A 25,425-nucleotide genomic window follows, 5' to 3' on the forward strand; every position below is an offset into this window, starting at 1 on the left:
CACCATCCAACTTTAGGATATGTCCATTACCCAAAAAGTTTCTTTATGCCCTTTTGAGTCTGCTATTTGCTTTCTGTCTCAATGTTTTTCCTTTCTCTGGGCATTTCATATAAATGGAATCATTCACTGTGTGATTTTTTTTGTCTGGTTTCTTTGACTCAGCATAAAGATTTGAGATCTACCTATGTTATATTATGTGTCCGTGGTTAGTTCCTTTTCATTGATGAATAGTATTCCATTGTGTGGATTTACTATATTTTAAAAACATACATTCACCAATAGACATTTGAATTGTTTCAAGTTTTTGGCTATCATGAACATGATGGTTTATATATGAGTCCATGTGGACATTATGTTTTTATTTTTCTTAGGTACCTTCACATAATTTGTTTTTAAAACCAGCTATCCAATATTCAAATATTTTATTTCCAGAATCAAAATGATATTCACAATATTTTATTCTGCAGAGTTTATTTACATGTATAGTTTATGTTACATTATGTATACAGTAGTTCTCTAATCCAAACTTCATGTTTCCCTCTTTCTTAAGTAACAGAATTTTAATTTTTTACTAAGTACATTGTCACTGAATCAAGACTTCCCAAATTGCGTTGCAGTTAAATGTGGCCATGTGATTTAAGTTCCAGCCAGAGTGGTAACTAGACATGCTGTTAGGAATTTGGGGGAAGATGCTTAGGGCAAGTTTACTTAAGCTTGGAGGGACAGCTACTTACAATTATACCTTTATGATCCTTTCAGTCTTCAATGATGATATAATTTCTGGGATACCAGCAGACATCTTGGTCCCTAAAGTAACCTAGAAGATAGAAGCCTTGTGTTTGGATAGAACAAAAAAATGGGACTTGGGTCCCTGCCAAGTTGGAGAGACCAGGCCACAAGAACACCATCACTTCCAACACCAGTTACAAATGCAGGGGTCTCCAAGATCACTCTTTGGCTAGATACTTTGCCAGAAGGAGTCCCAAACCTCACTGAAAGCTCATGGTTATGGCATATTACAGTTAAAGTGTACAGATTAAAATCAGCACAAGGAAGAGGCACACAGGACAGACCCCAGGCAAGTTCCAAACACCTGGGCTTCCGGCTGCCAGTATTTTGTCCTCTCCTGATGGAGTTGTAGATGGTATTGCCCTCCCAGCTGTGATGTGTGACAAGATGCATGGGGTATTCCAACCAGGAAGTTCACCAGAGCCTTGGTGTCAGAGTATTAACAAGGACTGGATGATGTAAACTTTGTTGAACACCCATGTGGCCGACTTCAGGCCCCAATTCTTTTGGAAGTCCACTGATAGCACATGACCCAATGCCCCCACATCACTGTGTTCATATCTGGTCCGACCCAAGGTCCCCAACCTAAATCATATCCTTATTTGTATGGCACAAATATCTCAGTCTAAATCACATTATCACATATGACTGGTCCAAGATCCTGAGACAAACAAAGGCATTTCTATCAGGCAGAGTATTCTGACTGCTTAGAAATTACCTACCAGGAGCCAAAGAAAAAAGCCAGACCTCTCTCTTGCCAAATTCTTTACTACAGATACTGTCTACTACAGAGACTTTACTCTGATGTCAACATAAAGCTACCATAATATATCTGGACTGCCTATATCCAGGCTTTCTCAACATGAGAGATTTTCATCATATTTATGCCATTTTTGTGGAACAGATTTTTTTGCCTTATTCAGCCAAACTTCATCCTGAACAACAAACATGGAAATATGTAACATTAGGTAAAACAGAGAATAGAATACACTCTATAACTTCTTCCTAAGAATATATAAAATAATTCAGAAGAATGAATAGCATATAAAAAACTATGTTTTATCAGAGGATATACAACTGTTGTGATTGCATGAAATTATATAATTACAGAATAGGTATCCAAATGTAAAAATGTTATGTAAAAAAAGAACTAAAGAATGTATAACAACAACATTATATAGAAGGGAGACAAAATGCAGTTACATATACCAATAAATAAACACTGTTAAGAAGTAGGTGATAATTTTGAAAATTTCCATGTCAAATGAAATTATTCTTTAACCAAGAGAAGGCACTGAAATGGCACAGGTGGTTTGTATGTGTTGGAGAGAAATTGCCACTATAGTTCTCAAATTACCAATCACAGGGAAAGATGCTACAAAACTTTTCCCTACCTTTTGGATGATCAAGAGATTCAATAACCAAATGGGCTATAATTTCAAACTAAGAATGAGAATACAATCTATAATAAATTTCTGGCACAGAAGATGGTATACAGGATGCATTCGCATGCAACAGAAATTTAACAATAGTATTTTGACAAAATAGTGGTTTATATTTATCAGTTATAAGAAATTTTCAAGTAGGCTCTCCAGAGTTGTATAAATTGCCTAAGTAAATAAGCAAAGATTCTGATTTATTCAAGCTTCTTGTTCCACTTTCCCAGACATGTGCATTTGTCTCAGTGATTCAAGATGACTGATCTACCTCGAGAACTTGGTTCAATGTCCCAGGCATAGAAAAGGGAAAAGGACAGAGAACAAAGGACACAGGATGGCTAAGACGTTCTTCTTATTAAAGAAACTGTGTTCCTGGAATTTTGTTCTCAGTATACACCTGTTGCACATAGCAAAGTCCCAGATCCACCCCTTGCTCCAAGGCAGTCTAGAGTTGCAATCATTTTCATTAGTCATGTTGCCTTAAACAAGAAAAGCAGACAAAAGATATTAATTAGGAAACAAGTAAGGTCTTGTTTCTTCTGTCACAAGAAAAGACAGAGGGTGGATGTAGAATCTGGTCTTAGTGAATTTAGAAGATAGTCAAACAGAAATGATTTTTCATCATGTCATTTATTTATATACTATTTCTACATATTTTGGTAACATTAGGAGTCAAATATGAAATGAACTGAGCCAGATCAATATTATTTAACCAAAAATGTGCTATTTTTCTTACTGTCTTATAAAGATATAAAATAAAAAGCAAATGTTCCAAAAATATATTTAGTTCCCTTATGGAACATAATATTTTGCCAATGCATGTTAAAATAGCAATGATGTAAATGTAGAGACTACTATTTTATTAAATTTTATGCTTTTGTAACTTTATTTCAAATAACCTGTTTCTGATATCAAGATAGATATTTATTCTCAATATGTTGTAAGTAACCAAAACTTAACACAAATATGTAAAAAAATATCAGATTTGTTTATAGATCATTTTTGTTATTATGAATAATATAACAGTATTTATATGATCATTCATAAAATTTCTATTTAAAACTTATCTTACAGAGTAAAGTGAGATGAAATGAAAGCAGAAAAATCATATGATATTCTTCTCTGCGATTTTAATGTTTTTAGAATCTTTCTGCTAAAAGCTGAGAAGTTATAACTCAGCTAATGTCAAATTTGTCTCTTATATGAAGGTTTTCCTCTCTGTATGCATATTGTAACTTTCATGATTATTAAACACTAGTGTCTTTCTTGTTAAATAACAATATTTTAACCTCTGAAAAAATTTCAAAACATTTATGTCAGAGATGCTTCTTAAGGGACTTCCCTGGTGGCACAGAGGATAAGACTCTGTGCTCCCACTGCAGGGGGCCTGGGTTTGATCCCTGGTCAGGGAACTAGATCCCACATGCATGCTGCAACTAAGAGTTTGCATACCACAACTAAAGAGCCAGTGGGCCACAACTAAGGGTGCACGTGCTGCAACTAAGGAGCCCACCTGCCGCACCTAAGACCTGGTGCAACCAAATAAATTTAAAAAATTAAAAATAAAAAAATAAAACAGCTAAAAAAAAGGAGGGCCTTCATAATTTAAAACAATATTTCTTAGAATTATTATATATTGTCCTGACTTAGGACACAGTGAATATAAGTATATATTTTCTCTTTTTAAAGCAAATTTTTATTTTGGGATAATTTTAGATTTACAGAAAAGTTGCAAAGATAGTAAAATTAGTTCCTGTATACCTCACACCCACTATCCCCCATTTTAACATCTTACATTTCTATGGTGCTTTTGTCAGAACTAAGAAACCATATTAGTACATTACTATTAAATAAACTCCAGACTTTATTTGGATTTTACCAGTTGTTTCATTAATGTCCTCTTTCTTTACCAGGATTAAATTCAAGGTAACGCAGTGCATTTAATTATTATATCTCCCCACTACCCTCTGGTCTGCGGCAAGGCTGTGGCAGTTTTGATGAGCCCTGTCTTTGTATCCTGTGGAATGTCCCCCAGTCTAGGTTTGTCTGATGTTTTTCCTATGCTTAGCCTGGGGTTATAGTCTTTGGGAAAAGAACAACACAGAGGTGAGGTGCTTTTCTTGTCACATCGCATTGGGGGTACGTGCTAACTACACGGTACCACTCATGGTGCTGGACTTCATCACTTGGTCGAGGCAGTGTCTGCGAGGTTTCCCCACTTTAAAGCCACTGCCCTTCCCTTTCCTTCCTCAGTCATTTGAAAGTGAGAATTATTAAGTCCATCCCACCCTCCTGGAGGGGAGTGTATTTACACATATGATTTTGAATTCATATGTAAGAAAGATTTGCATTTTCTTTCCCCTTTATTTATGCAATGTAAATATGATCTTGATGGCAAAATTTTTCTTCATATTATGTATTATACAATATGTTAATTTTAGAATATTACATGATCTATCAGTCAGGGTTCTCCAGGGAAGCAGAACAAGTAAGATAATAAATATACCTACACATATATATATATATATATATGCTTATATACATATACACACATACCTATGCATAATGAGAGAGCATTAGTTCAAGGAATAGGCTCACGTAACTATGGGGGCTGGCAAGTCTGAAACAGGGTGGCAGGCAGGCTGTAATTTCCTGATCAGGAGTTGATGCTACAGCCTTGAGGCAGAATTTCATCTTTGGGAAAGCTTAGTTCTTGCTTTCAAATGATTGGATGAAGCCCACCTACATTGTCCAGAATAATCTCCTTTACTTGGGGTCAGCTGATTGTAGATGTTAACCATATTTGCAAAATACTTTCACAGCAACACCCAGACCTGTGTGCAGTTGTGTAACTGGGAACTATAACAACATGACACATAAAACTAACCATCACAGTGCATGATGGGTGAAATTTGTGTTCACAGAAAGGAAGACACTGGTGCTAGTTTTCAGTTTTCTCCTCCTAAAGTAAGCTTAAATTAACTTTATTTCCTATCATTTGCCGTTTTGAACAAACAGATAAACCAATCAGAGAAAATATGTAGTAAGGCTGTACATCTGGGCAAACAGACTTTGATCAGTTTCTGAAAAAGAAAAAAAATTGTATTAACTATTACAACAAAGGCAGAAACAACTGTTGTCTCTTAGCCTAGGTCCCCACAAAGCAGAGCCTGAGAGAGTGGCCCATGTGTGGTTTATGGGGAATGTAATCTTAGCGGGAAGAGTGAGGGACAGGTGAGTAATAGGGAAGCGGTGAGAATCCAAGCACATGTGCCCTGAGGAGGCAAATGCCTGGACTGACAGGTGGTCAATGCCGCAAGACCTTCTGAAGAATCCTATATTCTGAGTGCCTCAGAATTGACTTCCACTGCCTGTTGGTCTAGGGTGGCCATGCTGGCCAATGTCCCATGAGGGTTTCTACAGGCCAGGCAGGAGGTGAGAGGGTCTGTGCAGGCCTGGCCGGGTTTGGGAGGGCGCGTTGCCAGGCTGGGCTGCAAGAAACCAGACACACTCTTGGGTTTTGTGGTCATGGTCAAAAACTCATCCCCACTGTCCATCTACTTCAGTGTCGGTAGAAAACCTGTGTCATTAAAAATATTCTCTTTAAATCTCACAAGCAAACACGACCACTTCCTGATTAGCTCTGGTAGACTTTCAGGGCCAGAATAGACACAGACTGGCTGGAGAGATATATTTTTCAAGTGCTAAAATAATGAAACCATTTTCTCCAGACATTTGAGGATTCATTATTTCAGCCCAGAGCATGGCTGCCCTGTTAAGTCTCCTGTCTCTAGGGTCCCTCTCTTCCAATACCTACTGTATCTTCTGTTTATTGCATTTATTTTGAACAAATTGATGCATCTTACTGTAGTGGTTTTGGTAACATTAGAACTAAGTTTGAGCCTCAGCACGCTGCTTTCAGCATTTGGATAATTCCCAGAACTTATTTATCAACTTGTAGTGTTTCTCTCTGTGAGACATAAACTATTAATTTTATTTTTCTGATATCCTTGTTGATAATTCCCATGGTCTATTGAATCACAGGATCCCAATATAATAACATTTCAAAACCACTTGCTTTAAAAATTAACTCCTCTTTCTTGGCTTGACATGTTGCCCGTGAGCCATTGGTCATGAATATGTCCTGCATACATTTTTTTCTTTTTAATTCAAGAAATTTAGAATTTCAACAAACATTTTAACAAATATTTTCTCTGAAAAATAATACTATAAATGAAAGACTCCCACACATATAATTACCAAGAAATGGCAATTAGAATGAAGAGGACTGAGTCAGCTTTAAACATACTGCAAAAGCATAAACTCAAGTTATGTACCTTTCTTATTTGTCCATCTCTTGTCAAGTGGGAAATTTTTTCCTTAATATATTTATAATTATGTTTTCTGGATTCCTCTGGTTCTCACCAAAATAACTCTGCAAATGTTTCAGGGAATTGTCAGTATTTCAGACAAATTGGCTGATTAATAATGGCAGCAAAATCCGTTGTGTATCAGCCACATGCCTTTGTGCTATGTGCTTCACATCCACTACTTCACCCCCCTCACAAAGACCCAGTTAGCAGATGAGGACACTGAGTCTAGTCCAGTGACCTTGCTTGTCCAAGAGCACCGAGTCAATAAGAGTAAAGTAAAGTTTTGTCTCTCTCCATAATCAATGTGGCAAACCTAATTTCAGAGACTTCCAGAGATTGGCACACCCTAAAGATATTTTCCATTTCGGCCTGATACACATAATCTTCTCCACTTTACTACTTTGTGCATTTCTCACATCAGGGTTTCTAAGCTTTACAGCCTTGACAAAAGCTTCTGTAACTTTCTCACAGCCTCAAGTCTCTCTTAATGGAAACACACATAGTCCCCTTTCTTGTTTAACCACGGTGGAGAATGTATCCTCTCTCCCTCTCTCTGTTGACCATCACCACCATGGCCACCCCCCACTTCTTTATTACTTCTGTCTCCTCTCCCACAGTCTCTCACCTGCAAGCTTAATTGCTTTCTTTTCTAGTTTCTGTCCGTTCTTCCACATAAAAACATGCTTAAATATCTCCTATTCTTTGCTTTATGCTGTTTTGAAACTGATGCAATTTAAACATTTGTTTAAAAAACACTCTTTTTAGGATTGGATCAGTGGTGAGAAGGAGACTGAGCCTTTCAATTAAGATACCTGTGGTCCCAGCTGCACGGAAGTAAGGATTGAGGCTGGGGAAGACCTGAACTGGCCAAAGTCATAAAAACAAAGTGGAGTTTAGACTGTAGAGGAAAGGACAGGGTTGTTTTAGATTGAGGAGATAGAATGGGCAGAGGAGGATTGGTTCTGGTGACATAGGAGGTAGATGAGCCCCTGGGCTAGCAGCTGGAGTTCGTCAAGCAGAATAAATTGGAGCTTTGTTTTCCCTGGACACTCCAAGGACAAAGTTAATGGCAGGAGCTGAGCTCTGCTGGTGTAAAGAGATAAGATGACCACATCTGTCACTCCTGAAGTAAAGGAAACCTCCCAACTGGACACGTGCAGGAAGGCTCTTCAGAGGTTAGAAAAGGAGGGGGTGCTACCCCATAAAATGTGTTGTCAATCTCCCCTAGGCCTCTGTTCTGGAATCCATCTTGGCAAAAAGATGTGCACACATATCAGGTAGGGCCCTAGGACAGGTCAGGTGTGGGAAAGAAGCAAGATAATTGGCCAGAGGAGAGCAAAGACCTGGAAGACCTGCCCCATATAAATGATTTAACCACCTCTTTACTGCACTTCTCCTCATTAGAGAGGATGCCCACACATTTTCTCTCCTGATGTGTATTTCTGCCTTGCTCTGTCTTAAATAAATAAACTGTTTCTCTGTGTGCTCTCCCACATGTTGTGCTGTGTCTCTAATAATAAACTTTGTACCTGTTTTTACAGGTTTTACCTCCTTGAAACATTCTTGTTTTCAAATTGAGGCAAGATCCAGGGCAGCTTTGCTTCTAGCATCTCGCCCCTGGTGGTCTAGTGGCTAGGATTCCTGGTTTTCATCCAGGCTACCCAGGTTCAATTCCTGGGCAGGGAACTAAGATCCTACTTTAGGACTGCTTACTGCTATCTCTCCAAGATCAATGGCAAGTCCAGCAGATGGTAAAGTCATTAACCTTTATTAGCAGAGAAAGAAAAATTGGGCTTAATTCACAGCAGAGCTTCAAATTCTATCCAAGGAAGAGCTAAGCTAGGCCCTTGATGATGAAGGAAAGCAATGAAATGATGTTTCTAAAAGATGTTTCAGCTGAGAGTGAGAGGAAGAGACTGTAGTGGAGAAAATCTACAGACAGAAATACTGGCGGAAATATGTAGAAATCCAGCTGATGTTGGAGCTAGGCTGGTAGTTTTTGAAGTAAAGCTAAAAATGATTCAGCAAATATTGTGGTGGAAACAGAAGGAAAACCAAATACCTAAATTGATACTGGATGGAGAGGTGTACAGGCAGGATGCAATAAATATAATAAAAAATAATTCCAAAATCTCAAGGATGGATATTAATCCTGGATATTAAAAACCTGGATATTAATATCCTTGCAGGATTGAATAATTCTGTGGGAGGAGGTCAAAGAAAAGTATTCACCGTCACATTTCTGAAAGCTGGAGGACTTCTCAAGTTCTCAGAAAAAAACAAGATTTGGTATCCAAAGATCAGTTTCATTATAGTTTATTTTTTAATTAAAATTCTAGGGGCATACACATTAAAATGTGGAAATCATTTCAGGTTGTAATGCATTTAAATGCACTTAATTTGTGTAAATCACTTGTGTATTCAAATAGTTGACCTTTTGTGACTAGATCAATAGTCTCAAGGTGATCTTTAAATATCAGCCTCATTTTCTGGATATCATTTTTTAACTTTCTAATCAACTTAATTTTTTTTAACTGTTACAAAATTAATCTAAGAAAATGCAGACCTGTTGTATCATGATCTCTGCTACTTACATATTTCTTTTATTCCAGAACTTGTGTTTGGATCCTGATCCCAGTGACTGACCCTGACATGTGCATACAGGTAGAATCCAACATTGAAATATCTGATTAAGAGAGGAATATATCAACGCAAGCCATGGACTCAGCTATTCACTATTAAACTCACCAGGAATGTTTTCCTGTCTCTTATCTGGAATCCTGTACCACTTTTCCTTTTTATCACTTGCTATTCATTAGTGTATTATTTATTGAGCACTATTAACTCAGGAGTAACACAGTACTGACAATAACTAAGAGGGTAAGTAAGCAAATTAATAGTGAATGAATGAAAGAATAAATGGTGTGATTTCTGATTATGGAAGCTGCTATGAAGACAACAATAATGGTTCTGATAGAGAAATATGTGGAGAGAGAAGTGGTCAGGGAATACCTTTCTGAAGACATGACTTTTGAGACAAGACTGAAGAATTAAAGAGCTGACTACAAGACAAGGGAAGAGTATCCCAGCAAGAGAAACTAAGAATTAAATGCTGAGATAGGAGAAGATGGCAGAAGAGTAAGACGTGGAGATCACCTTCCTTCCCACAGATACAGTAGAAATACATCTATACGTGGAACTGCTCCTACAGAACACCCACTGAACGCTGGCAGAAAATGTCCGACCTCCAGAAAGGCAAGAAACTCCCCCCGTACTTGGGTAGGGCAAAAGAAAAAAGAAATAACAGAGACAAAAGAATAGGGATGGCACCTGCACCAGTGGGAGGGAGCTGTGAAGGAGGAAAGATTTCCATGCACTAGGAAGCCCCTTCGCAGGCGGAGACTGCGGTTGGCAGAGGGGGGAAGCTTCGGAGCCACGAAGGAGAGCGCAGCAACAGGTGTGTGGAGGGCAAAGCAGAGAGATTCCCGCACAGAGGAGGGGTGCCGACCAGCACTCACCAGCCCAAGAGGCTTGTCGGCTCACTCGTCGGGGCGGACGGGGGCTGAGAGCTGAGGCAGGGGCTTTGGTCAGATCGCAGGGAGAGGACTGGGGTTGGCAGCGTGAACACAGCCTGAAGGGGCTAGTGCACCATGGCTAGCCAAGAGGGAGTCTGGGAAAAGCTCTGGAGCTGCAGAACAGGCAAGAGACTTTTTCTTGCCTCTTTGTTTCCTGGTGCGCGAGGAGAGGGGATTCAGAACGCCGCCTAAACGAGCTCCAGAGACGGGCATGAGCCGCGGCTATCAGCGCGGACCCCACAGCAACAGGGGCGCAGAGGGAAAAATGGAGAGATTCCCGCACAGAGGCTCGGCGCCGAGCAGCACTCAGCAGCCCGAGAGGCTTGTCTGCTCCCCCGCCGGGGCGGGCGGGGCTGGGAGCTGAGGCTCCACTTTGGTCGGATCGCAGGGAGAGGACTGGGGCTGGCGGCGTGAACACAGCTGAGGGGTTAGCGCACCACAGCTGGCTGGGAGGGAGACCGGGAAAAAGTCTGCAGCTGCCGAAGAGGCAAGAGACTTTTTCTTGCCTCTTTGTTTCACGGCACGCAAGGAGAGGGGATTCAGAGCGCCGCCTAATCGAACTCCAGAGAAGGGCGCGAGCCTCGGCGATCAGCGCGGACCCCAGAGACGGGCGTGAGATGCTGGGGCTGCTGCTGCCGCCTCCAAAAAGCCTGTGTGTGAGCACAGGTCACTCTCCACACCGCCCCTCCCGGTAGCCTGTGCAGCCCGCCACTGCCAGGGTCCCGTGATCCGGGGACAACTTCCCCAGGAGAACGCACTGCGCACCTCAGGCTGGTGCAACGTCAGGCCGGCCTCGGCCACCGCAGGCTCGCCCTGCCTCCTCTGTACCCCTCCCTCCCTGCGGCCTGGGTGAGCCAGAGCCCCCGAAGCAGCTGCTCCTTTAACCCCGTCCTGTCTGGGCGGGGAATAGACGCCCTCAGGCGACCTACACGCAGAGGCGGGTCCAAATCCAAAGCTGAACCCCAGGAGCTGTGCGAACAGGGAAGAGAAGGGGAAATCTCTCCCAGCAGCCTCAGAAGCAGCGGATTAAAACTCCACAAACAACTTGATGTGCCTGCATCTGTTGAATACCTGAATAGACAACGAATCATCCCAAATTCAGGAGGTGGACTTTGGGAGCAGGATATATTAATTTTTCCCCTTTTCCTTTTTTTTGTGAGTGTATATGCATATGCCTCTGGGTGAGATTTTGTCTGAATAGCTTTGCTTTACAATAGCTTTATTTTACTTCACTATATTATAGCCTCTTTCTTTCTTTCTTTCTATTTTTTCTCCCGTTTACTCTGAGCCGTGTGGACGAAAGGCTCTTGGTGCTCCAGCCAGGCATCAGGGCCGTGCCTCTGAAGTGGGAGAGCCAACTTCAGGATACTGGTCCAGAAGAGACCTCCCAGCTCCACGTAATACCAAACGGCAAAAATCTCTCAGAGATCACCATCTCAACATCAAGACCCAGCTTCACTCAACGACCAGCAAGCTACAGTGCTGGACACCCTATGCCAAACAACTAGCAAGATAGGAACACAGCCCCATCCATTAGCAGAGAGGCTGCCTAAAATCATAAGGCCACAGACACCCCAAAATACACCACCAGACGTGGACGTGCCCACCAGAAAGACAAGATCCAGCCTCATCCACCAGAGCTCAGGCACTAGTTCCCTCCACCAGGAAGCCTACACAACCCACTGAACCAACCTTAGCCACTGGGGACAGATACCAAAAACAACGGGAACTACAAACCTGCAGCCTGTGAAAAGGAGACCCCAAACACAGTAAGATAAGCAAAATGAGACGACAGAAAAACACACAGCAGATGAAGGAGCAGGGTCAAAACACACCAGACTTAACAAATGAAGAGGAAATAGGTAGTCTACCTGAAAAAGAATTCAGAATAATGATAGTAAGGATGATCCAAAATCTTGGAAATAGAATAGACAAAATGCAAGAAACATTTAACAAGGATGTAGAAGAACTAAAGAGGAACCAAGCAATGATGAAAAACACAATAAATGAAATTAAAAATACCCTAGATGGGATCAATAGCAGAATAACTGAGGCAGAAGAAAGGATAAGTGACCTGGAAGATAAAATGGTGGAAATAACTACTACAGAGCAGGATAAAGAAAAAAGAATGAAAAGAACTGAGGACAGTCTCAGAGACCTCTGGGACAACATTAAACGCACCAACATTCGAATTATAGGGGTCCCAGAAGAAGAAGAGAAAAAGAAAGGGACTGAGAAAATATTTGAAGAGATTATAGTTGAAAACTTCCCTAATATGGGAAAGGAAATAGTTAATCAAGTCCTGGAAGCACAGAGAGTCCCATACAGGATAAACCCAAGGAGAAACACGCCAAGACACATATTAATCAAACTGTCAAAAATTAAATATAAGTTTAATTTATAAGTTTATAAATGTTTAAAAGTTTATAAATATATAAGTTTATAAATGTTTCAGACATTACATGAAATTTCTAAAAATCTTATATGTTCGGGTATAATGTTATAAGTAATAATCCTAGTTATTACTTTAAAATGTATATCTCAGAAATAACTAAAAAAAAAAAAAAAAAATTAAATATAAGGAAAACATATTAAAGGCAGCAAGGGAAAAACAACAAATAACCCACAAGGGAATCCCCATAAGGTTAACATCTTATCTTTCAGCAGAAACTCTGCAAGCCAGAAGGGAGTGGCAGGATATACTTAAAGTGATGAAGGAGAAAAACCTACAACCAAGGTTACTCTACCCAGCAAGGATCTAATTCAGATTCAATGGAGAAATTAAACCTTTACAGACAAGCAAAAGCTGAGAGAGTTCAGCACACCAAACCAGCTTTACAACAAATGCTAAAGGAACTTCTCTAGGCAAGAAACACAAGAGAAGGAAAACACCTACAATAACAAACCCAAAACATTTAAGAAAATGGGAATAGGAACATACATATCGATAATTACCTTGAATGTAAATGGATTAAATGCTCCCACCAAAAGACACAGGCTGGCTGAATGGATACAAAAACAAGACCCATATATATGCTGTCTGCAAGAGACCCACTTCAGACCTAGGGACACATACAGACTGAAAGTGAGGGGATGGAAAAAGATATTCCATGCAAATGGAAATCAAAAGAAAGCTGGAGTAGCAATTCTCATATCAGACAAAATAGACTTTAAAATAAAGACTATTACAAGAGACAAAGAAGGACACTATATAATGATCAAGGGATCGATCCAAGAGGAAGGTATAACAATTGTAAATATTTATGCACCCAACATAGGAGCACCTCAATACATAAGGCAAATACTAACAGCCATAAAAGGGGAAATCAACAGCAACACAATCATAGTAGGGGACTTTAACACCCCACTTTCACCAATGGACAGATCATCCAAAATGAAAATAAATAAGGAAACACAAGCTTTAAATGATACATTAAACAATATGGACTTAATTGATATTTATAGGACATTCCACCCAAAAACAACAGAATACACATTTTTCTCAAGTGCTCATGGAACATTCTCCAGGATAGATCATATCTTGGGTCACAAATCAAGCCTCGGTAAATTTAAGAAAATTGAAATCGTATCAAGTATCTTTTCCGACCACAACGCTATGAGACTAGATATCAATTACAGGAAAAGATCTGTAAAAAATACAAACACATGGAGGCTACACAATACATTACTTAATAACGAAGTGATTACTGAAGAAATCAAAGGGGAAATCAAAAAATACCTAGAAACAAATGACAATGGAGATACGACGACCCAAAACCTATGGGACGCAGCAAAAGCAGTGCTAAGAGGGAAGTTTATAGCAATACAAGCCTACCTCAAGAAACAGGAAACATCTCGAATAAACAACCTAACCTTGCACCTAAAGCAATTAGAGAAAGAAGAACAAAAAAACCCCAAAGCCAGCAGAAGGAAAGAAATTATAAAGATCAGGTCAGAAATAAATGAAAAAGAAATGAAGGAAACAATAGCAAAAATCAATGAAACTAAAAGCTGGTTCTTTGAGAAGATAAACAAAATTGATAAACCATTAGCCAGACTCATCAAGAGAAAAAGGGAGAAGACTCAGATCAATAGAATTAGAAATGAAAAAGGAGAAGTAACCACTGACACTGCAGAAATACAAAAGATCATGAGAGATTACTACAAGCAACTCTATGCCAATAAAATGGACAACCTGGAAGAAATGGACAGATTCTTAGAAATGCACAAACTGCCGAGACTGAACCAGGAAGAAATAGAAAATATGAACAGACCAATCACAAGCACTGAAATTGAAACTGTGATTAAAAACCTTCCAACAAACAAAAGCCCAGGACCAGATGGCTTCACAGGTGAATTCTATCAAACATTTAGAGAAGAGCTAACACCTATCCTTCTCAAACTCTTCCAAAATATTGCAGAGGGAGGAACACTCCCAAACTCATTCTACAAGGCCACCATCACCCTGATACCAAAACCAGACAAAGATGTCACAAAGAAAGAAAACTACAGGCCAATATCACTGATGAACATAGGTGCAAAAATCCTCAACAAAATACTAGCAAACAGAAACCAACAACACATTAAAAGGATCATACACCATGATCAAGTGGGGTTTACCCCAGGAATGCAAGGATTCTTCAATATACGCAAATCAATCAATGTGATACACCATATTAACAAATTGAAGGAGAAAAACCATATGATCATCTCAATAGATGCAGAGAAAGCTTTTGACAAAATTCAACACCCATTTATGATAAAAGCCCTGCAGAAAGTAGGCATAGAGGGAACTTTCCTCAACATAATAAAGGCCATATATGACAAACCCACAGCCAACATTGTCCTCAATGGTGAAAAACTGAAACCATTTCCACTAAGATCAGGAACAAGACAAGGTTGCCCACTCTCACCACTATTATTCAACATAGTTGTGGAAGTGTTAGCCACAGCAATCAAAGAAAAAGAAATAAAAGTAATCCAAATCGGAAAAGAAGAAGTAAAGCTGTCACTATTTGCAGATGACTTGATACTATACATAGAGAATCCTAAAGATGCTACCTGAAAACTACTAGAGCTAATCAATGAATTTGGTAAAGTAGCAGGATACAAAATTAATGCACAGAAATCTCTTGCATTTCTATACACTAATGACGAAAAATCTGAAAGTGAAATTAAGAAAACACTCCCATTTACCATTGCAACAAAAAGAATAAAATATCTACGAATAAACCTACGTAAGGATACAAAAGACCTGTATGCAGAAAATTATAAGACACTGATGAAAGAAATTAAAGATGATACAAATAGATGGAGAGATATACCATGTTCTTGGATTGGAAGAATCAACATTGTGAAAATGACTCTACTACCCAAAGCAATCTACAGATTCAATGCAATCCCTATCAAACTACCACTGGCATTTTTCACAGAACTAGAACAAAAAATTTCACAATTTGTATGGAAACACAAAAGACCCCGAATAGCCAAAGCAAACTTGAGAACGAAAAATGGAGCTGGGGGAATCAGGCTCCCTGACTTCAGACTATATTACAAAGCTTCAGTAATCAAGACAGTTTGGTACTGGCACAAAAACAGAAATATAGATCAATGGAACAGGATAGAAAGCCCAGAGATAAACCCACACACATATGGTCACCTTATCTTTGATAAAGGAGGCAAGCATATACAGTGGAGAAAAGACAGCCTCTTCAATAAGTGGTGCTGGGAAAATTGGACAGGTACATGTAAAAGTATGAAATTAGAACACTCCCTGACACCATGCACAAAAATAAACTCAAAATGGATTAAAGACCTAAGTGTAAGGGCAGACACTATCAAACTCTTAGAGGAAAACATAGGCAGAACACTCTATGACATACATCACAGCAAGATTCTTTTTGACCCAGCTCCCAGAGAAATGGAAATAAGAACACACATAAACAAATGGGACCTAATGAAACTTAAAAGCTTTTGCACAGCAAAGGAAACCATAAACAAGACCAAAAGACAACCATCAGAATGGGAGAAAATATTTGCAAATGAAGCAACTGACAAAGGATTAATCTACAAGATTTACAAGCAGCTCATGCAGCTCAATAACAAAAAAACACACAACCCAATCCAAAAATGGGCAGAAGACCTAAATAGACATTTCTCCAAAGAAGATATACAGATGGCCTACAGACACATGAAAGAATGCTCAACATCATTAATCATTAGAGAAATGCAAATCAAAACTACAATGAGATATCATCTCACACCGGTCAGAATGGCCATCATCAAAAAATCTAGAAACAATAAATGCTGGAGAGGGTGTGGAGGAAAGGGAACACTCTTGCACTGTTGGTGGGAATGTAAATTGATACAGCCACTATGGAGAACAGTATGGAGGTTCCTTAAAAAACTACAAATAGAACTACCATATGACCCAGCAATCCCACTACTGGACATATACCCTGAGAAAACCATAGGTCAAAAAGAGTCATGTACCAAAATGTTCATTGCAGCTCTATTTACAATAGCCAGGACATGGAAGCAACCTAAATGTCCATCGACAGAGGAATGGATAAAGAAGATGTGGCACATATATGCAATGGAATATTATTCAGCCATAAAAAGAAATGAAATGGAGGTATTTGTAATGAGGTGGATGGAGTTAGAGTCTGTCATACAGAGTGAAGTAAGTCAGAAAGAGAAAAACAAATACAGTATGCTAACACATATATACGGAATCTAAGGGAAAAAAAAAAAAAGGCCATGAAGAACCTAGTGGCAAGACGGGAATAAAGACACAGACCTACTAGAGAATGGACTTGAGGATATGGGGAGGGGGTGGGGTGAATGTGACAGGGTAAGAGAGTGTCATGGACATATATACACTACCAAATGTAAAATAGATAACTAGTGGGAAGCAGCCGCATAGCACAGGGAGATCAGCTCGGTGCTTTGTGACCACCTAGAAGGGTCGATGGGGAGGGTTGGAGGGAGGGAGATGCAAGAGGGAAGAGAAATGGGAACATATTGTATATGTATAACTGATTCACTTTGTTATAAAGCAGAAGCTAACACACCATTGTAAGGCAATTATACTTCAATAAAGATGTTAAAAAAAAAACAAAACACCTAAATGTAAGGGGGAGGGGCAATATAGGGGCAGGGGATTAGGAGGTACAAACTATTAGGTATAAAATAAGCTATAAGGATATATTGTACAACACAGAGAATATAGCAAATATTTTATAACAATAAATGGAATATAGCCTTTAAAAAAAAAAAAGAATTAAATGCTGAAACTATAATACTCTCAGAACATAGGAACAAATCTGCATGACCTTGGATTTTGGCAAAAGGTTCCTAGGCGTAACAACACACGTACAAACAACAAATGGAAAAAAAAATTAGATAAATTGAATTCCATCAAAATTAAAACTTTCATGCTGCAAAATGAGGTAGGATATAGATAGGCCTCGGGTTAACCTGCTGCAGCCGGTTTCATGCACTCCTTCTGAGATAAACTACCAAAAGAAATGATTTGCCCTGTTTGGATGAAGGACAAAAGCAGCCAACCGCAGTCCCTCATTTCTGTGGTGGAGAGGATTTCCCAGCCTGACACATGCGCAGAAGGGGTCTCGAGTTACCCACTAGTAACCTTGGCTACATTGTAATATCATTATAACATCATTAGCATTGCGGTTTTTGACCCCCACCCCTCGCTCCCATGGGTTTCTTAGGTGCTCACGGAAAAGATTCAAAACAGCACCTGGTGCCTGGTGGAAGCCCAAATAAGGAATACAGATGACTGGAAAGACTGAAATTTGGGTAATTTAGAAATATGCTATGCGCTAACTAGACTCAGACAAAATTATCTTGCAAGTTTAACCCCTTAGCTACTAATTCCAAAAGAGAGATGATACAAAGGCAGACCTGTAGTGGATTGGCTTCTGCCATATATTTGTGGAGTGAGGACTGGTCATACTAAGAGAATAGAACGGATCCAAAGGCAGATCAGCACTGTTACTTCCATGATATGGCCCCGGGTTGGGGTATGGTGATGGCAGGGAGTGGGGCTTTTTAAAGGTACATTTCTTACCTCCCTACCTCAGCCCTGGAGATGCTGGCATACATCTTAGATGTAAAGGGTGGCTCAGCATATAGGTTGACAGGTTTTACTGCATTGCCAGGCTCCTATTATCTATATGATGCATAGTATTAGAGTGGAAATAAATGTAATGCAAGTTGTTACTAAAAGGTCTGCATTAATTTTTGTGGAGCACGTATTGAGACTATGGCTGAGGTAATATTAAATCAACACTAGCTACAAAGCACCAATGAGGTTTCCATGAGAAGAGAAATAATAATAAAGCTTTGCATTTGTATAACATTTGATAGATTTCCACCTGCAGTTACATAACCGAGCTCATTTAATCTTCACAACAGCCCTGTAATCTAGGCAAAATAGCTATTACACTATTTTAATATTTTGCAAGTTGGCTAATTCATGTGTCAAAGTTTACTAAGTAAATAAGCAATAACTTTTTGAGTACATGCCTTGTGCTCTGTCCATGGTACCACAGTTGTTCCCTGTAGCAGGTAGAACAGGTTTGGAGGGAGATGTATGCTGTACCCATTACTGGCTGGCAAGACCCCCATACCTTCACTGCAACTGATATTTTCTGTTTCCATATCTAAGGGTTCTATTAAAGCAATAACCTAAGGAAAGATGTCCTAGGGCAACTATCAGAGGAGACACATAAATAACCAGAATATTATCAAGGTATGGAATTCCCTAATACCTCATTTAATTTTTTAAAATCCCCAGATACAGTCCTCTTTAAACTACTAATGCCAAAATCCAGCATTGATATTAGGCTTTCTATAACTTGAAGAGATTTACTGTGATTATGGAACTGTCAATGATATACTGAAGTTTAGGGAGAGCTTCAAAAGGTAACTTCAAGTGATTAGTTAATTAGTGTTCATGTTTTTTAACCTTTGTTGCTCTTTCACAGTTGAATATTAATAAGTGAGAGCTGCAGCACTCAACTGTAAGCTTCATTAATAATTAGCTTATAGTCAATAAATAGATGACAATCTTTAGGTGCTCTAGTAATTTCTAAATCTGTTATTGAAATAAGTAAACTAAATTAATTACATTTACAAAATTTATCACTATGGGTCTTTTTTCTTTGCCTACAATCTAATTGTAACAAACAATATGAATTTACTATTTTCACTGGGTCATTAAACATTATAAATTAAAATTTAATTTTAGCACTGTATTTTAGGATTGGCTAAATATTTATTACTGAAACCAATAACTCTTAGAAACATTTAGAAGGTCATGTACATATTAAATTGTTAGTTCCTTAAAAGTAAAATGCATGCCTTTGGTATATTTGTAGTCTCAGCACTGACTACATGCCTGGCAGGTAGAAAGTGTTGAATAAATGTTTAGTAAATTGAATTGAAAGCAATGAATTACTAGATTCAAAAAGTTAGAGGTATGACTTTAGATTATAAAAAGTACAGTATTCCAACTAAAAATAAATTGAATCAGAAAATAAGTAACCATTAATGGTTAGCGATATGCAGCTATATATCTGTACAAATCTTTTCCTTTCCTTTAAAGTCATAATTGAAAATCATCTTGTAAATAGTAAAATCCTATTGAAAAGCTAAGTTTTATTCAACTTTTATTATGCATTGTTTTCCCCAGTGAACAGTGTGTTTCTTAATACTGAGAACTGTGATTGATCTATGGGTGTAGATTTGGCTTCTCTGGGCTAAGCTCCTATAGCAAAATTTACTTCCCTCCACAGATCACTCCACAGAATAAACGCACACAAGAATTGCACATTAGACTACCATTCCAAGAAGTCAAGGATTGATGTTTGTTTTTTCAGTATTGTATACTCAAGGCCTTGTAAATATCTGGCATAAAATAGACAATAAATATCTGTACAACATCAAAGTTATAAAAATATTAATACAGATAATTTTGCAGTTTATATCATCTCCTATATTAGTATGTATCAAGGGTATATCACTACATTATAGCATTTATTGAGTCACCATTCTGTGTAGAAAATTGAATTATACACTTGGAGACAAAAACAAAAGAAATATTTTATAATGAAGTTAAAATAAAGCTTATGAAATTACTTAAAAGTTTTATTTGACCCGATGTTTTGACATTTGCTAAACATAATGTAAATTGATTCTTTGTCTTTCACCCACTTCCAATAGAACTGACTATAAAAATTTTTTTTAAACCCTAAATCAAATATTTTTGGATTCCAAGGCTGTATCTGGTTTATACACAGTTGTGTGCTGTGATTCACTCCGCTACTCCTGGGGCGTTCTTTAGAGTCTGGAAAAACTTCTCCCTTTTCTTTTTCCTCAAATCTCAAGACAAGCAAACAGTACAATACAAGGAAAAGCTGGTATTGGTGCACAGAACTTTACTTACCGAAAGTGAACTAAGCACAACCCTGGCAGTGGTGCGTTGTGTCTTCCTGTGGTGTTTGCGTCTATGGCTGAGGTTTGCGTGGAGCCGCAGGTGCTGGTGACCCTCTAGAGGTCGTTCTGTGCACAGGACCCTGAGCTCCGCATTCACAACACCCACGGCAAAGGTTGACCACATTCTACCCTTGGGTCAAATACCTCACTTTGGGGCTAGGAAGAAAATGAACCAAATGAACCAAATTTTTATTTAGTGTAGAAAAAAAAAGAGTTATGATTGTCAATACACCAACGTCTTCATATTCACACAAATGCTTGCTGGAATTGTATAAAGCAAAAATAACAAATTTATTAAATATAAGGAAAATTTTTAACCATGACTTGAATATCTCAGACAGATACCAAGGGGACGTGTAAAATCTCTGTTTGGGGTCCATCATATTTAGAAATAGCTAAGTAAATCTCTTAGAAATATAAGGTCCCAAAATATTAATTTTCTTGTGTCTTTTTTTTTTTTTTAAGGTTTTCAGCCTCATATTACTGCTTTTGCCTCTCACCCAAGCTAAGACAGTTTGCAGCTGGTCTCTGAGTTGCTAATTTCTCAATTACAAAGAGTCCCAAATAGAGCTTCTGGAATAATGTTGTTCAGCATTCAATTTCACAAACCACATTTATTGCAGAGGCTACTTCCAGGGCAGTAAACTAGACAGGAGGGGGCAGCCTGCAGTCCTGAGGAAACACCTCTGGGAACAAAAAAGAACAATCCTTAGACCTGGGCAGCTATGATGTCAAAATAAGTAATTTTTCAGAGTATGGAAGTGATCTGGGAGCTCACTCCCAGGAAGAAGAGTACGAAACAGGAAACAGAAAAAACTGGGAAAACTCCACTGGGCCCAGGATGTCTATTTGAATTGATGAATTAAAAATTATAGTATGGACTTCAGAATCCCCTAGGAAAATATTCATCATAAGAAAAGAGGTTCTGCATATAGTCCATGTGAGTGACTTTCTGGTCCAACTCTGAGTGTCGGGGGAGGGGCAGTGAATCATGAGAGCGGGTCCATTGACATCGAATCAAGAAAGGCGTCCTCATTTCCTCCAAATGCTTTGTGCAAACACAGTCACGCAGATGCAGGTGGCTGGGGGTGTTGGCATTAAGAGAAAAATGACTTATGAATTAACGAACTAAAGCAGATGTGCAGACAGTGGTGGCCCCACCTCAGGGAAACCAAGAGGATTTGCTCACAAAACCTGTGTGAGCTCACAGTCCAGAGGGAAGACTTGGGGGTGGTTGAGGTGTGATTCCTTCGCTCCTGAAACTGTTATTTATTCTGGGAGAGGTTTTCTTCCCTCTCAAGATTTCAGCCTGTCTGTGCAATTCTAGGATTTGTATTTCTATCCCTGATTTGTAAAATGCATTTTCAACTGCATAATAACTGCTCTACCTGTGTGACCTACTTGTACCTTGAAATCAGCAGGAGCAAACCCAAATTTATTGCTTTGGCTACAAAAGCAGCAACTCCTGGTGACTTGTGTGTTTTGATTAATGGCATGAGCAGTCTCTGACTTATCCAGAATGAGACCTCTGAGACATCTCTGACTCTTTCCTATTTCCACTTGATAAGTTAAAAAATCCTCAGTTACCTCCAAAATGGCTTTTAGTTCTGCATTCTGCTTTTAGTTTCCCTCCTCCCACCATGGTTTAATTACACTGTTGGTGACGACAACAGCTGTGACTATTTGGTGAGTGAGGTGACTTACCATCTGCAATCCTCAACTAGTCCAAAAGGGAGGTACTGGTGTGGTTTTTCTTTTCCATATGACGAAAGTGGTCCTCAAAGAGATTTAATAATTTGCTTAAAGTCACCAAGTAATAAACAATGGAGTTGAGGTAGGAAGTAGATGGGCCCCTGGGCTGAGCAGCTGGAGTTTGTCAAGCGGAGTAAATTGGAGTTTATTTCCCCCAACACTTCAAGGACAAAGTTAATGGCAGGAGCATAGAGGAGCTGAGCTTTGCTGGAGTAAAAAGATAAGATGACCACATCTTCCATTCTTGAGGTCACAGAGACCTCCCCAACTACACATGTGCAAAAAGCCTCCTTGGAGGTCAAAAAGGGAGGGGACACTAGCTCATAATAAGTTCTGTCAATCTCCCAGAGGCCCCCTCGCTGGAATCCAGCTTGGCTAAAAGATGCGTGCGCATGTCGGAAAGGGCCCTGGGTCAGGTCAGATGTGTTAAGTGAAGCAAGATGATTGGCCAGAGGAAAACAAAGACCCAGAAAAACTGCCTCCATATAAGTGATTTAAATCACCTCTCTGGTGTGCCCCTCATTAGGGAGGACTCCTGCACTCTTCTCTGGGTGTGTATTGCTGCTTTGCTTCTGCTCTAAATAGACTGCTTTTTTGTTCTCTTTGCACGTACTGTGCTTCCAATAAACTCTGTGACTGCTTTATAATATCTCTTTGTGAAATTCTTTCCCCAAAGAAGACAAGGGCCGAGGTCTTCTCACCTGCTGACATCAGTGTCAGGAGTTGAGTGACAACAGCCCAGCTCCAGAGACCCAAATCTTATACATGTGCTCACCTGCCTTCCACAGAGACATTTAAACAGACTCCTGCCTGCATCCTGTCCTCTGGCACAGTCACTCTCAACACTGATTTATCCTAAACTTGCTGTCAGAAAAATTTTGTGATAACGTGAAACTCCAAGTATGTCAGCCTCACTTAGAAGTCATGATGGCTGTCTATTGCCTACACAGTTAGGTAAAACTCTCCTCTCTGCAATTCCAGAACTTTCATGTTTTGTCCATAATCTGCAGTTTTCTCCTTATTACTTTCTGTTTTTCCCACCTAACAATTCCTAAACAATATCTCTGTAATTTTTCTGATACCATGGCTTAGTGCCTGTAGTTCCTTCTATCTTGATTGCCACCCTATTGATTTCCTCCTAAGTCTTTAAAGACATTTTGAAATGAAATCATAATGATTAATATGTTCCTGATAAAACCTTTGTAGGGGGACATTCTGTCTCTTGGGCCCCTGTTGTACTTGGTCTCTGCATCACTAAAATCCCTTAACTCAGTTTCATGGTAGTCACTTGTGCAGGGGTACTATTCAATTTATCAGAGAACAAATTCCTTAACACCAGAACTTGGCCTTACTAGTCATTTCCATCTTTATTTTACACACTGATTAATTAAACAGCTACTGAATTAGACTGAGCTGATAGAAGGGTGAGGGAAAGGTGTCTGATGTGGGAAATAACTGAGCAGAGGTGAAGAGCAGCAAGGCCAAGAGAAATGGTAACATTTAAAGGAGGCTGGAGTCATAAGTGGCATAGAGGCTCCAAGGCAGGAAGGGCAGGGCAGTGATGTAGCCCTATCCTGGTACGGTCCTGGGCAATGTCAGTTGTAGGCTGGAGGAAAAGTGCAATTAGTGGGTGATGCTACCAGGATGTTCTGTGGCAGTACAAAGAGTGTTTGTTAGGCCGGAGATATTTTGAGGGAAAAACAGAAATATGTGAAACTCACACCAGATGGCTTAATGTTCCAATAAATTGCCAACAAAGCCATCTTCTGGGGTTAAAGAAGAAAGAGTAAGCTCATGACTGAGGGAGAAGGGAACAAGTTTACAGTATCTTCTATGGGGAAGGAGATAAGAATCCAACAAAAATGAATGAAAATATTGATCTACAGCAATGAGACCCACCTGAAGGAAGGTACAGTCGATCCTAGTGAACCCAGTCAACATGATTTTCTTACTTTTATCCAAACACTTAGACATTACAACAGTTAAGAAACATTTTACCATATAACACTACAAAAAATTGCATAGAAACAGTTAATGTTGGATGTAGATTTTTAATAAATAAGGTGGAGGTGTGTGTGTGTGTGCATGTGTGTACACACACACAGTCAATTTTTGTACTATATTGTTAATTTTATTAAATAGTGTATTTTATAGAGGTAAGATTTTTATGTGCATACATATTAATTAAATATATAATACAATTAAATTATATATTTTAATTAGTATAAGCATATACATACAGTAATTAAATGCCAAATTGCAGATGAGAGGAGAAAGCAACTAATATAATGACAATTCTAAAAAAATATTATGTTAATATTCAAATGCAGCTGCTTGTAATGAAAATAAGTCTATTTGACTAGGAAGGTAATGATTCAAATAGCTCAAAATGTTACCATTTTTTTACAATAAAAAGCTATCTTCTTACTTAATGATCACAACTTCCTCCTGAACATGAATCTGTTGTTTGTTTTCTATCTTCTACAAGCTTTCTTTCAATTTAACAATATACACTTTAATTTTTATAAAACTATTTTCTATATCATATGATTACATCTTTTTTGTAAATAATACCCACACCTGCATATAACAAACATTGATCAGAGGGGTCAGTGAGTACTTCTCTTCACCAGCAAATCAACAAGATCTTTATATTATATAATAATTTTTAAAGGTCATTTATATTGAAATGAACTTCCAGGCTTTTAGCCCTTGCTCTCTTATTTTATCATGGCTCTAATTGGGGATAGCAATGCTTTGCCCCTTCCTATTTTAAGTAGGCAAATTAAGAAGTGTTCTAGCTCTGCAGCTCAGTAAGTCAGCCTAAAATCAACCATATATTAATCCTACTGACTTTAGGCCCAAGTTCTATTAACTAAATATCTGTCCTATTGCTTGTGACTAATCCTTTGTCTTTTATATTAATTTTTTCAATCTTTCATTCATATTTGCTGGTACATACCCTATGACAGCCAC

The sequence above is a fragment of the Balaenoptera musculus genome, chromosome 11 (assembly GCF_009873245.2).
Source record: "Balaenoptera musculus isolate JJ_BM4_2016_0621 chromosome 11, mBalMus1.pri.v3, whole genome shotgun sequence".
NCBI classification, from domain to species: Eukaryota; Metazoa; Chordata; class Mammalia; order Artiodactyla; family Balaenopteridae; genus Balaenoptera; species Balaenoptera musculus.